Here is an 11222-nt window from a genome sequence, read left to right on the forward strand (position 1 = left end):
AATTGTTCTCCCACAAGTGCAAACAACATAGGCTTCCTGTGTTTTAAGAAAGGGGAAGTCCAGTCAGCAATTTACCTTGAGTCATTTGTTTCCAGAAGGAAGCCTCCGCAACTGGCAAAAGGTAGGAGGAGGAGGAGGACTGCCAGAAAAGAGAAAGGAGGCCTGGCTTCTAGGAGTGCACCCACTTCTCAGCTGACTACAATGAGCAAGCCCTCTCTCTGTCCTTAATTTTCTCACATGGAAAATGGGACAATGATCTTCAATTCACCTGCTTCTCTGCACAGTACTAGCATGGATGTGGGAGCACATGTGAGTGTGTGTGTGTGTGTGTGCGCGCACGTGTGAAGCGCTGGGAATATGAAAGCACTATGCCATTGGGAGGGCTTGCAGTGGCCTCTAAGTCCAGAATTAAAAATACACAGATCTGTGTTCAAATCCTGCCTCTATCACTTTCTAGCCGTGTGCCCCTGGGCAAGGAATGGAACCTCTCTGAATCTTGGTTTCTTTTCATATAAAATGGATCCTTGGTTTCCTCAGCTGTAAAACGACAGCTTAACTCCTAATCTGGCTTTGAGGGTTAAATGAACTATGCACATCAAGAGCCAGGAAGGACCTAGGCTCAGAGCAAGCTCTCAGGAACAGTGGTTCTTGTTTTTAATCCTCGATGACCTCTCACTTCCTCCCCTCTGCCCTCTATGCTGTCTTGTTCAGCTCTGGCTGTGCTCAGGACAAAACCCCTTGTCAGATTGCTTCTAATAGACCCTCTCCCACACCTGTGAGGCCACACAGAATTGTTAAAATGGAGGATAATTTTATTTTTATTTTTACTGATTACACAAATAGTCCATGGCAAAAAAAAAAAAAAAAAAAAAAAAAGTTTTAAGCAAATAAGTAAAAAGAAGAAAATAGAGATTACATGTAACTTTACCCAGAGATAATCACTATCAATGGTTGGGCGAAATTTTCTTCCTGATTTCTTTTTAATACATGTATCACAGGATTTTAAATGCAAGTTTCCTGTCACTTTGCATTTAGAGCGGAGGCAACAAATGCCAAGGACCACCCAGACAGGGCATGCCAGAAGGATGGAGAAACTGGTTCTACCCGAATTAACCCATCACCTACCTCTTGTCACCATGGAGTGTGTTTGTGTTAGAGAGAGAGAGAGAGAGAGAAACTGAAATAGACACAGACACAGAGATACAGAGACAGAAGAGAGGCTGGTTGTGGGGGGATTTCTTTTGGACAGGGCTGTTGATTATTGTCTGGTCCCCACTGCAACAATCCCCTCTACCCAGAGAGGAGGGATGAAGGTGTGCCTCCTCCTCACTTTAGGGTGGAGGGATTTAGAGACCGTTTGGCAAGTTTGTGCCTCAGGGGTCCATGGGCCAGAGAAAGGCAAGGCTAAGGCAACAGCCCCTCTTCTATCACCTCCATTCCCCCAGCAGAGAGATGATCATGCTGACTGAATTGTGTCTGCTGAGTTGTCTGCCTCCCCAACTTGACCTGTATCCCCTGCCCCTGCAGGAGGCATAGCACCTAGCTGATGCTTGATAAATGTTCTGGTGAACAGAGGAAAGACTGTTGGAGCCACACAGATCCAAGTTCAAATCCTGCCTCTGCCACTTTCCAGCTGTGCTCCCTTTGGGGAAGTCACATCATCTCTGTAACCTCATTTCCTCACTTGTAAAATGAAAATAACTGAGTGTGTGTTCTTTTTTTTTTTTTTTCAACGTTTTTTATTTATTTTTGGGACAGAGAGAGACAGAGCATGAACGGGGGAGGGGCAGAGAGAGAGGGAGACACAGAATCGGAAACAGGCTCCAGGCTCCGAGCCATCAGCCCAGAGCCCGACGCGGGGCTCGAACTCACGGACCGCGAGATCGTGACCTGGCTGAAGTCGGACGCTTAACCGACTGCGCCACCCAGGCGCCCCCTGAGTGTGTGTTCTTAATAACACAGAGCTTTATTTTCCCCTGAGCCGTCATTTTATTCTGACACAGATCAGAGGTGCCCCCCGACAGGACCTTCGTACCTTCCCTCAGCCATGGGCCCACTGGTGGGGGTGCAGGGGTGCCGGCAAGCACAGTGGGCATGGGCTGTCAGTAGCCAGAGCCGGGGACCTGGGCCAAGCCTGTTCTAGCTCCTTCTTGTGGGAACAGAACCCCATCTGCTCCTCTAGGAAGATCTGTTCACTCAGAGGGTCGATGCGGTCCAGCTGCTGGAAGGGGTGAGCCAGGAAGCTGCTGGGGTCAGGCCACCTGTGCTCCAGGGCCCTCAAGGCCAGGCTGTACAGTGGGGCCAGCAACAGCTATAGCTTCTGCTCCAGCACATCCACCCTTGACCGAAGCCGCCGCACCTCCTCCTCTACCGCACTGTCCGTTCCTGTTGTGGGGTTCAGGGCTACCCTGGGGGTCCCTCTCTTGGGCAAACAGAGCACACCATCTGCTGATGGGCCGTGCCCTTCCCGACACTGGCAGCAGTAACTACCCATGGTGTTGACACACCACGGGGGACAGGTGCCCCCTCCAGCACTGCATTCATCCACGTCTGTCTGGCAGGTGTCGCCCTGCCATCCTGCAGGGCGGTGACAGCAGCCTGGCTGGACACAGTTCCCCCCGTTCTGCCACAGTGGCTGGCATATCGCTGCTCCACGGGCCCTGGGGAGACTGCTGGTCCTCTTCCAGCCAGGGCAGCAGGCATGGCGAAGCCTGGCGGAGGCTGGCCCAGGGCCGCGGTGGTAGGCAGTCCTGTAGATGGTCCAGTAGGTGCTGCAGGCTCAGAACTGTCACAGGTGGTGGGGCGCCTGGGTGGCTCAGTCGGCTAAGCGTCCGACTTCGGCTCAGGTCACGATCTCGCGGTCCGTGAGTTCAAGCCCCGCGTCAGGCTCTGTGCTGACAGCTCGGAGCCTGGAGCCTGTTTCAGATTCTGTGTCTCCCTCTCTCTGACCCTCCCCCGCTCATGCTCTGTCTCTCTCTGTCTCAAAAATAAATAAACATTAAAAAAAAAATTAAAAAAAAAAGAACTGTCACAGGTGGTGAGGAAGGGTTGGTACATTCGCTACACAAAAGTCTCGACTCGGGGCCCTTGGGAGCCCCGATGGCACACACCCTGTGGCCAGGCCGGTAGACATGCTCAGTGCCACCCACTGCCAGCACCGAGAACGACAGCGGAAGTAGCTCCCTGGAGTCACACAGGCCCCATGTTTGCAGGTGGGATGGCCTTCTCCTCAGGGCGGCTGCTCCAGCCAAGAGCACACTGAAAACCAGAGTGTTTATTGAAATGAGATCAAGCATTGGCACATAGTAGGTCTCCCAACAATGATGAACGTATAAAGACACAGCAGTCTTGGAAATTGCACACTGGCAGGCCCTCCTGAGAATTTCCCGTCTGAGCTGATGCAGTGCTGGAACTTCCGGATCTTGGTTTCCTTCCCTGCTCCTTCCTCAGTCACCACCACCATCATCATCATTAGCAGCAGCAACAGCTGCCGGTCGTATGGCAATTTCCAGAAATTCTATGACTTGGTCTCATGTAAATCCACCAATAATCCTGTGAGGTCTGTATATAATTCCTATTCCACAGAAGGCATCTAGGCCTAGAGAGGGTGTATGACTGGCTCAAGGACACAGGGATTTGAGGCTTGAGGGCACTGCTTTTGACCTTCCTTAAATGAACTGATTTACTATGTATTCAGTACCCACTGTGTGCCAGGCACGTCAATTAGCAGCATGGCTCCTGTCCCCTCACAGATGAGTCGAGAGGACAGGCATGCAAGGCAAAATGGTACTTATAACTCTGCACGGCAAGTGCTGCCCATGAAAACCCCAGACAAGAGGACAATTTCTTTTTTTGTGGGGGGGGGGGGCAATCAGTTGGAGAGCAGATCCAGTCCACTTTTTTTTTTTTTTAAATCTCTGTGGCTTTGGGCAAGTCCCTTCACTTCTCTGGGCCTTGATTTCTTCATCTGTAAAATGGGGACTATGAGGAATGCCTCATATAGGAGATTATGACTCTCTCACACAATCACTGCAGAGATAACAGACATAATGCATATGTGTGGCACAGGGGCACAAGCAAGAACTTGGTGAATTGTAGCTGGTTCTTCATTATTGCAACCTAGATGTGAGCCAGGGGCCGCCTGACCCCTTGAGATCCTCACAAGATGAGCCCAAGCACCCACTGCAAAACCCTCTTCAAGATTACTGCAAATTCCTGGGACACTTGATCTCTCCTGACCCAGCGCCTGCTTCAGCCTGTACTGTCTTTGGTCAACATTATACCAAAATAGATGTAAAACTTGGCCCCCTCCACTATTTCCACAACACCCCAATCTAGGCAGCCTCAGTGAGTATGGGAGGCTTTTTTTGAAGGTTTCCAGGGATGGGAGACCGAGAAGGGCATCACATCATAGTTACAAAAAACCTCAGGGTGAACTAAAAATAACTTGGTTCCCTAGATGGCCTCAGCCTTCTCTTATGCTTCCTTTTCCATTGTCCCCAGCCCTTCAGCCTTGGGACAGCTGCCATAGTTTGCCTATTGTCTCCAATTCCCTCTTCCTAAGGAGCTCTCCAATTTCCATTCCGGGCATTATCCCACCGTGGGAAGCCTTAGAGATTGGAAGCCTTGGCTCTCCCTCCTATCTCTCCCTCACCCAGCCACCCACGACACCCCCATGAGTAAAGCACCACAGGGTGCCTTCCCCGCCTTCTCATAGCCCCCACAGGAAGGGAAAAAATGTTTGCAATCATTCCTGGTAGTTGATGCTGGTGGGTGGGTGACCCTGGCTAGCTGCTGGCTGCAGACCTGCCTCCCCCATTTTTAAGACCCAGTCCTCCAGTTTCTGGTAGATTCTCTTGAGTGCTCGGTAGCTTAAAACATCCAGTGTCATTTTAGGAAAAAATTCAAATCCTAGTCCACTTTCTTGTTGCCTCCACGGCAGCTGTGTCTCAGAGCTTCAAGAACAAACTTTCACCTTCAACAGTTTTTCAGTGTTTTCCCAACCAAAGCCATCCTCTTCTCTAGGACAGGAAGTCACATGCTGAGGATCTGTGAGCTGCAACTGGCCTGCAGGGATGTTCTTAAGAAATCAAATCAACACTTAAAAATTCAAAGATTAAACATGAAAATCTGGATTTGTGGCATTTCATGTAAACTCGTAATATCTGTCATCGTAGGACCCACATTCCTCCCAAGGAGCATGTTGGCCTGAATGGAGAGCAGAGTCTCTGCCCTTTAGTCAGGTTTTTCTTGTGCTGTCACCCACTGGCCTTATTTCTCCTGCTTGATCCCTGTAGGCTTTCAACTTTGTGACCTTTGCTAAAGGGCATTTCGGCACCGGTTTCCACCCTCCACTGCGTTATTACAATCAAATTGGGCCTATAAATGTGCTAGGTTCGTAAAGGGTACCCTAGGCAGAAGATACGGCAACAGTGGTCACTTAAGTATGCAATCGGTGACTGTTCCTGGAAGGGCAAGGGGTCCGGAGGAACCGGGTCTCTGGGCTAGGGGGCTGTAAAGGGTTAAACTGGGGCTTGGTTCTGTAGGGCCTTAATGCTCTCTTACAGGACACTGGGAGCCAGTGTGGGGTTTAGAGCAGGGACACAGCATGGGGTGTGCATATGAGAAAAGGGGCTGGGCAGCTCGTGAACGGGATGGACTGAAACCCTCCCATCCCTCTGAATGTCCCCCCAGAAAGCCCAGCGAGAGGCTGAGGCCGTGATCCAGGAGGGCCCGGGACGCTGCGGCCAGGAGCGGCGGTGGGAATGGCTAGGACGATGGCAAGGGAGGGACTCTGGAGACAGCCTTGCGCGGGAACGGGTACGCCTGACCTTGACGGAAAACGCTGCAGGCGCCGCGGCCGCAACGCGTTCGTCTATCCCCCCCTCCCCTCCCCTGCGCCGCAGCGGACTGCGGCGGAATCCCGGCCCCTCGCCTCCGCGCCCTCCCGCGCCGCTGCGGCACGCGAGGGGCGGGGGCGGCGGGGTGGCGGGGATGCCCGTCTTCCCTGGAAGGCCGGAGAAGGGGGTGGGGGAAGGAGGCCGGTCACGTGGCGCCGCCACCAGGCGCAGCCCGATTGGCGGTTCCGCAGCCCTGCCTGCCCGACTGCTCGGATTTCCAGGCACGGAGCAGCCCCTCCTGCGTGTCCGGGCTCGCAGGGGATGCTCTGGCCCAGCGACGAGCAGGGTAGGGCGGGGCCCGGGCTCTCTGTCCTGTTAACCGCTGCCAGGTCCCTGGCTTCTCGCCGAGATCCTCACTGCAGCTTGGGAGGTCTGATTATTGTCTCAGTGAACACATCCCTTCTCTGCGTCTCTCCTGCCTTCCCCTATCTGTCCCTTTTCCTACCGGGCTACCTGGAGGCCAGCTTTGCGAGGACTGGCTGAAGCAGGTTTGTGTTACTTGCCACAATGTTGCAGCTTTGGGCGAATCAGTTAACCTGGCTGGAAGTGGGGAAGATTCAAATAGAAATCCCACAGACACTCTTCCTCTCTCTTTGCTCCTCCCCTGCTCAGGCTTTGTCTCTCTCTCTCTCTCTCAAATAATAAATAAACATTAAAAAAAAATTTTTTTAAAGGGCGTGCCTGGGTTGCTCAGTTGGTTGAGCCTCCGACTTCGGCTCAGGTCATGGTCTCGGGGGTTCGTGAGTTCGATCCCCGCGTCAAGCTCTGTGCTGACAGCCCAGAGCCTGGAGCCTGCTTTGGATTCTGTGTCTTCCTCTCTCTCTCTGCTCCTCCCCTGCTCACGCTTTGTCTCTCTCTCTCTCAAAAATAATAAGGAAACATTAAACAAAAAATTTAGAAATCCCACAGACACCTCAAGTCCCGCACATCTAAACCGACCGCAGTCTCTCCCGAACTGCTCCTTTGTTTCGCCATCTGTTTTAAGCAAAAACCCAATAGCCACATCCATCTTGCTATCCCCCATCAAATTTATGACCGAAACCTATTAAATTTACCTCCAAAATATTTCTTAAACCTCAGAACCGGGTATTTTCCCTTAGGATTTATCCCAGTTTATACTGTATGTTTATTTGTGTGATTGTTGTTGAACAGTAAGCTCCATGAGAACAAGGACCTTGTCGTTTTGCTCATCACTGTATCACCAACACAGTACCGGCACGTACTAGGTGCTTCATAAATTTTTATTAAATGAATAGATGCACGGCAAGTCCCGTGCTAGGTACTAGCCGTGGAAGGGACAACAGAATTTAAGGTGAGACACACAGTTCTATCCTCAAGAAGTCATCTGTGTAACAAACGTGCCCTGGGGCCTTCTCTATGTTAGGCCAGTGCACAAGACGAGTAAGACACCATTTCCACCTTTCATCTAGGGGGACCACACATGACCAACCTAAACAACAATAAGACTCTGGTATTGGAGGGGTCAGGTGTGGTGGTATATAATGACCTCTAGAGTCAGAAAAGTCCAGGGTTTGGAATCTAATGATCTGGCTTCCCAGGCCAGCTTTGTCTCCTTCTGGCTATGTGACCACAAATCTCCTCTCTCTCAAAGGCTCCATCCTTTCATCTTAAAAATGGGGGATAATAATACTATCTAAGAGACATGAACAAGACAAACGAACACGTTAAGTGCCAGGTTTTACAACAATGTCAGGTATGGGTGGGCAACTATACCTCCTACTTTGCCTGAAAGAGACCAGTTGACACCTGTTGAACCAGGGCAGTTAATTAATAACAGCGTTCCTGGGGGCACGTGGGTGGCTCAGTTGGTTGAGCTTCTGACTTTGGCTCAGGTCATGATCTCATGGTTCTTGAGTTGGAGCCCCACGTCAGGCTCTGTGCTAAAATCTCAGAGCCCGGAGGCTGCTTCAGATTCTCTGTCTTCCTCTCTGCCCCTCCCCCACTCACGCTCTGTCTCTCTCAAAAATAATTAAACATTAAAAAAAGTAATAGTAATAGCATTCCTGAGGCTCCTGGGAGGCTCAGTTGGTTAAGTATCTGACTTTGGCTCAGGTCACGATCTCATGGTTTGTGAGTTCAAGCCCCACATCGGGCTGTCTGCTGTCAGCACAGAGTCTGATTCGGATCCTCCGTTCCCCTCTCTCTCTAACCCTCCCTGCCCCTGAGTGCATGCACTCTCTCTCTCAAAAATGAATAAACATTAAATAAGAAAAAATAATAGTGTCCCCGTTCGTTCTCAAAAGTGTCCTGGGCTTGGACAGTAAATTATATGGTCATCCTAGTAACAGGTGTGATACTAGAGTTATCTACACTGTGCCCTGGGGACACAAAGGTGGGAGGGTGGTGGGGCTGACTGTAGAAAGGGGGGCTGTGACCATGGAAATGAGCCTGGAAGTATGCATGCCATTACACCAAGTGAAGAGAGACGGGAAGGGCGTAAGAGGCAGAGGGACCAGCATCTGCAAAGGAAGCAAAACTTGGTAATTCTGGGTATGCCTAGATAGCATCCAGAAGGCCAAATGGTGCTCGTTTTGGCAGCATATATACTAAAATTGGAACGGCACAGAGAAGATTAGATGGCCCCTTGCACAAGGATGTCACACAAATTCGTGAAGCCTCCCATATTTTTAAGGGGCGCTTGGCCGGCTCAGTCGGTAGAGCCTGTGGCTGTTGCTCTCCAGGTTGTGAGTTCCAGCCCCATGTTGGGTGTAGAGATTACTTAGGAAAAAAAGGCCAAATAGCTCAATTCTAAGAGGCATGGAAGGAGATGAGGCTGACAGTGGGAACTGTAGAAGGGACTGGCATGAGTTGGTGGCTTTACAAAAGAGTCTAACTGAGGAGCTGGGGCCAAAGTCCAGACAAGAGAAATAATGAGGCCTGAAGCCAAGAGAGGTTCTAGAAACACTTTAGAGGTTAACTGGACTTGGGGGGTTGGAGGACAGGTCAGGGGCAGGAGAACGTCTAGGGGAATGGAGAGGCCACTCATTGAAGGAGGTGGGGAGGAAGGGCCAGGAAACCCAGGAGACAGGAGGTGACCCAGACTGGACTGCCTAAAGTAGGGGTCATAAGAACTAGGGGTCACTTCTGAGGCGAGGGGAAGGAGCTGGGGCCCAGTTGGTATTCAGGTGACATCTGAATAAAAATTACCTTTCAAAGCAACCTTGAAAGGCAAGAGAAAGCTCAAAAATAGAGGCTCAAGAAAAGAAAGAGCTGATTTTGCAGACCAACCTCATTGTACATATCGCTCTCCTTGATCAAAATGTTCCCACAATGCCCTGCTGCATAACAGAATAAAAGCTGAGGTCCTCAGCCTGGTCTTCAAAGCCTCTAGTGACCTGGCCCCAACCTATCTCTGGTGAACGTTTCATATTTCACCTGGTCACTTTTGGCCCCTCCCTTCTTCTGAAAACAAGAATTGCTCTTCCCCTGGCCTAACATATGGTCCAGGTGGGAACTATCAGTCATGGCATCCCGTTCCCTATGATCAAGGGTGTGAGTGAGCATGTGACCAAGCCTGGTCAGTCAGAATCCTCCTGCAGGATTTTGGGGATTTGGAACAAAGGGAAGAGAATTTCTCATCTCTCTGGTGAGGGAGCTAGAAGGCATGAGCTGGGGATTGCTGTTGGGCACAGTTCCAGCCTAGAGAGGAAAATGGTCTGAAAAGCCACAGTAGGGAGATGAGAGGGTTATTGTTTAATAGGTACAGGGTTTCAGTTGGAGAGATAAAAAAGTTCTGGAGATGCATGGTAACAAAAGTTGCACAAACAATGTGAATATACTTCATGTCACTAACTGCACACAGAAAACTGGTAAAAATGCAGGGCAGCTCGGTGGCTTAGTCCATGAAGTGTCCGACTTTGGCTCAGGTCATGATCTCACGGTTTGAGAGTCCGAGCCCCGCATCGGGCTCTCTGCTGTCATCTTGAAGCCCCCTTCAGATCCTCTGTCTCCCTCTCTCTCTCTTCCCCTCCACCATGCTTGCTTGCTCTCTCTCTCTCAAAAATGAACACTAAAAAAATTGGTAAAAATGACAGATTTTATGTAAGGTATACTTTACCACAGTTAAAAGGAGGAGGAAGAGGAAGAGAAGGAGGGGGAGGAGCTTCCAGGCAGAGAAGCAAAGATGAATGATGGGAGGAGTGCAGGTGGTTCCCTGGCTGCAGTTGGTCCTTGGGCCCCTTTGCTGCAGTGCTTGTCTCAAAGGATTGCCTGAGTCAACCTCCTCTTTTAGGATCAGCTAGTTCATGTTGGGTTTCTCTTCCTTGCATCCAATGGAGTCATAACACAGAGGCTTTCCATTCTCTCTTCTCTCTCGCATCCTTTCAGACATTCTCCACTCTTGTCACATGCTGCTGTCCACACTCGTCAGACTGATCCTGTGTTTGTACTCCTATGCCTTTCCTCCAGACTCCCTCTGCCCTTTCCCCTACTGACAAGTGTCAACTCCCTACTCGTCATTTGAGACCCAGCTCAAAGGGCTCTTCCTCGGAAAGCCATCCCTGACTACCCCGAGCAAGGCTTGCCATTGCCCTCCTCTGGCCTGTCCATGTCTTTGTCACCTAGTATCCCAATGACCTGCTTTCCTGTCTGCAACCCTCATTAGGCTCTGTTTTTCATCTCCATGATCCTAGTGCCTGACAAACAGCCTAGCGCAAGGAATCATAAATGTTTACTGAATGAGTGAAAAATGAGTAAGAATCCTTCTTTCTCTCGTGCCATCCCCCTGAGTCACTACTCAGTCTCCACCAAGTGGAGACACAGGAAAAAAAAAAAAAAAAAAAGTAGGAGGAATTGCTTTAGTCCCTCGATTCAAGGGTGATGGATCCAGGAGGGAAGAAAACCCAGTAGGAAAGGAATGGGGCCATTGCAAAGTTCAATGGCATTTATGAGAGGTCAGCTTTCTGCCAAAGCACTGATGGTGGCAGCTTTGAGCTGAGGCAGAGTTTGTTTGGACGCCAGTGCCAAGACAAGCAAACATTCAGTGTTGAGCTTTTCAGCAAGCTTGGATTCTGACAGCTGTGTGGGGAGAAACAACTAAAAGCCGTCTGGGTCTGCCCGGAATCAGGAGTCCCTGTCTCCTTCAGACACAATCTGACCCAAGGAACAAGGCAGCCTCTTCTCTACCCTTCATCCCCACCACAGGCACACACCTCCTTGAAGGGACCCTGCCACTGATCAGGACATTTGGCACTGAGGACAGAGTAAAAAACAACTCTAGGGAGCTGTGGCTTTGATAATATGGCTTACTAAATAGTCCATGGCTTCCCCCCTACAATTCCCAGCCTGCCTTGCCATTAGATT

The 11222-nt window shown here is 50.5% G+C and overlaps 1 non-coding gene and 1 pseudogene across 1 annotated transcript; one reads left to right on the forward strand and one right to left on the reverse strand.

The window, feature by feature from the left end:
* Positions 1 to 1942: 1942 nt before the first annotated feature.
* Positions 1943 to 3296, reverse strand: LOC131505077 (epidermal growth factor-like protein 7; annotated as a pseudogene).
* Positions 3297 to 8443: 5147 nt separating this feature from the next.
* Positions 8444 to 8550, forward strand: LOC131505791 (U6 spliceosomal RNA). Its single transcript, XR_009258565.1, has one exon. It is a non-coding gene; the product is annotated as a U6 spliceosomal RNA (small nuclear RNA).
* Positions 8551 to 11222: the final 2672 nt, after the last annotated feature.

This window comes from Neofelis nebulosa, chromosome 2 (assembly GCF_028018385.1).
Source record: "Neofelis nebulosa isolate mNeoNeb1 chromosome 2, mNeoNeb1.pri, whole genome shotgun sequence".
NCBI lineage: Eukaryota > Metazoa > Chordata > Mammalia > Carnivora > Felidae > Neofelis > Neofelis nebulosa.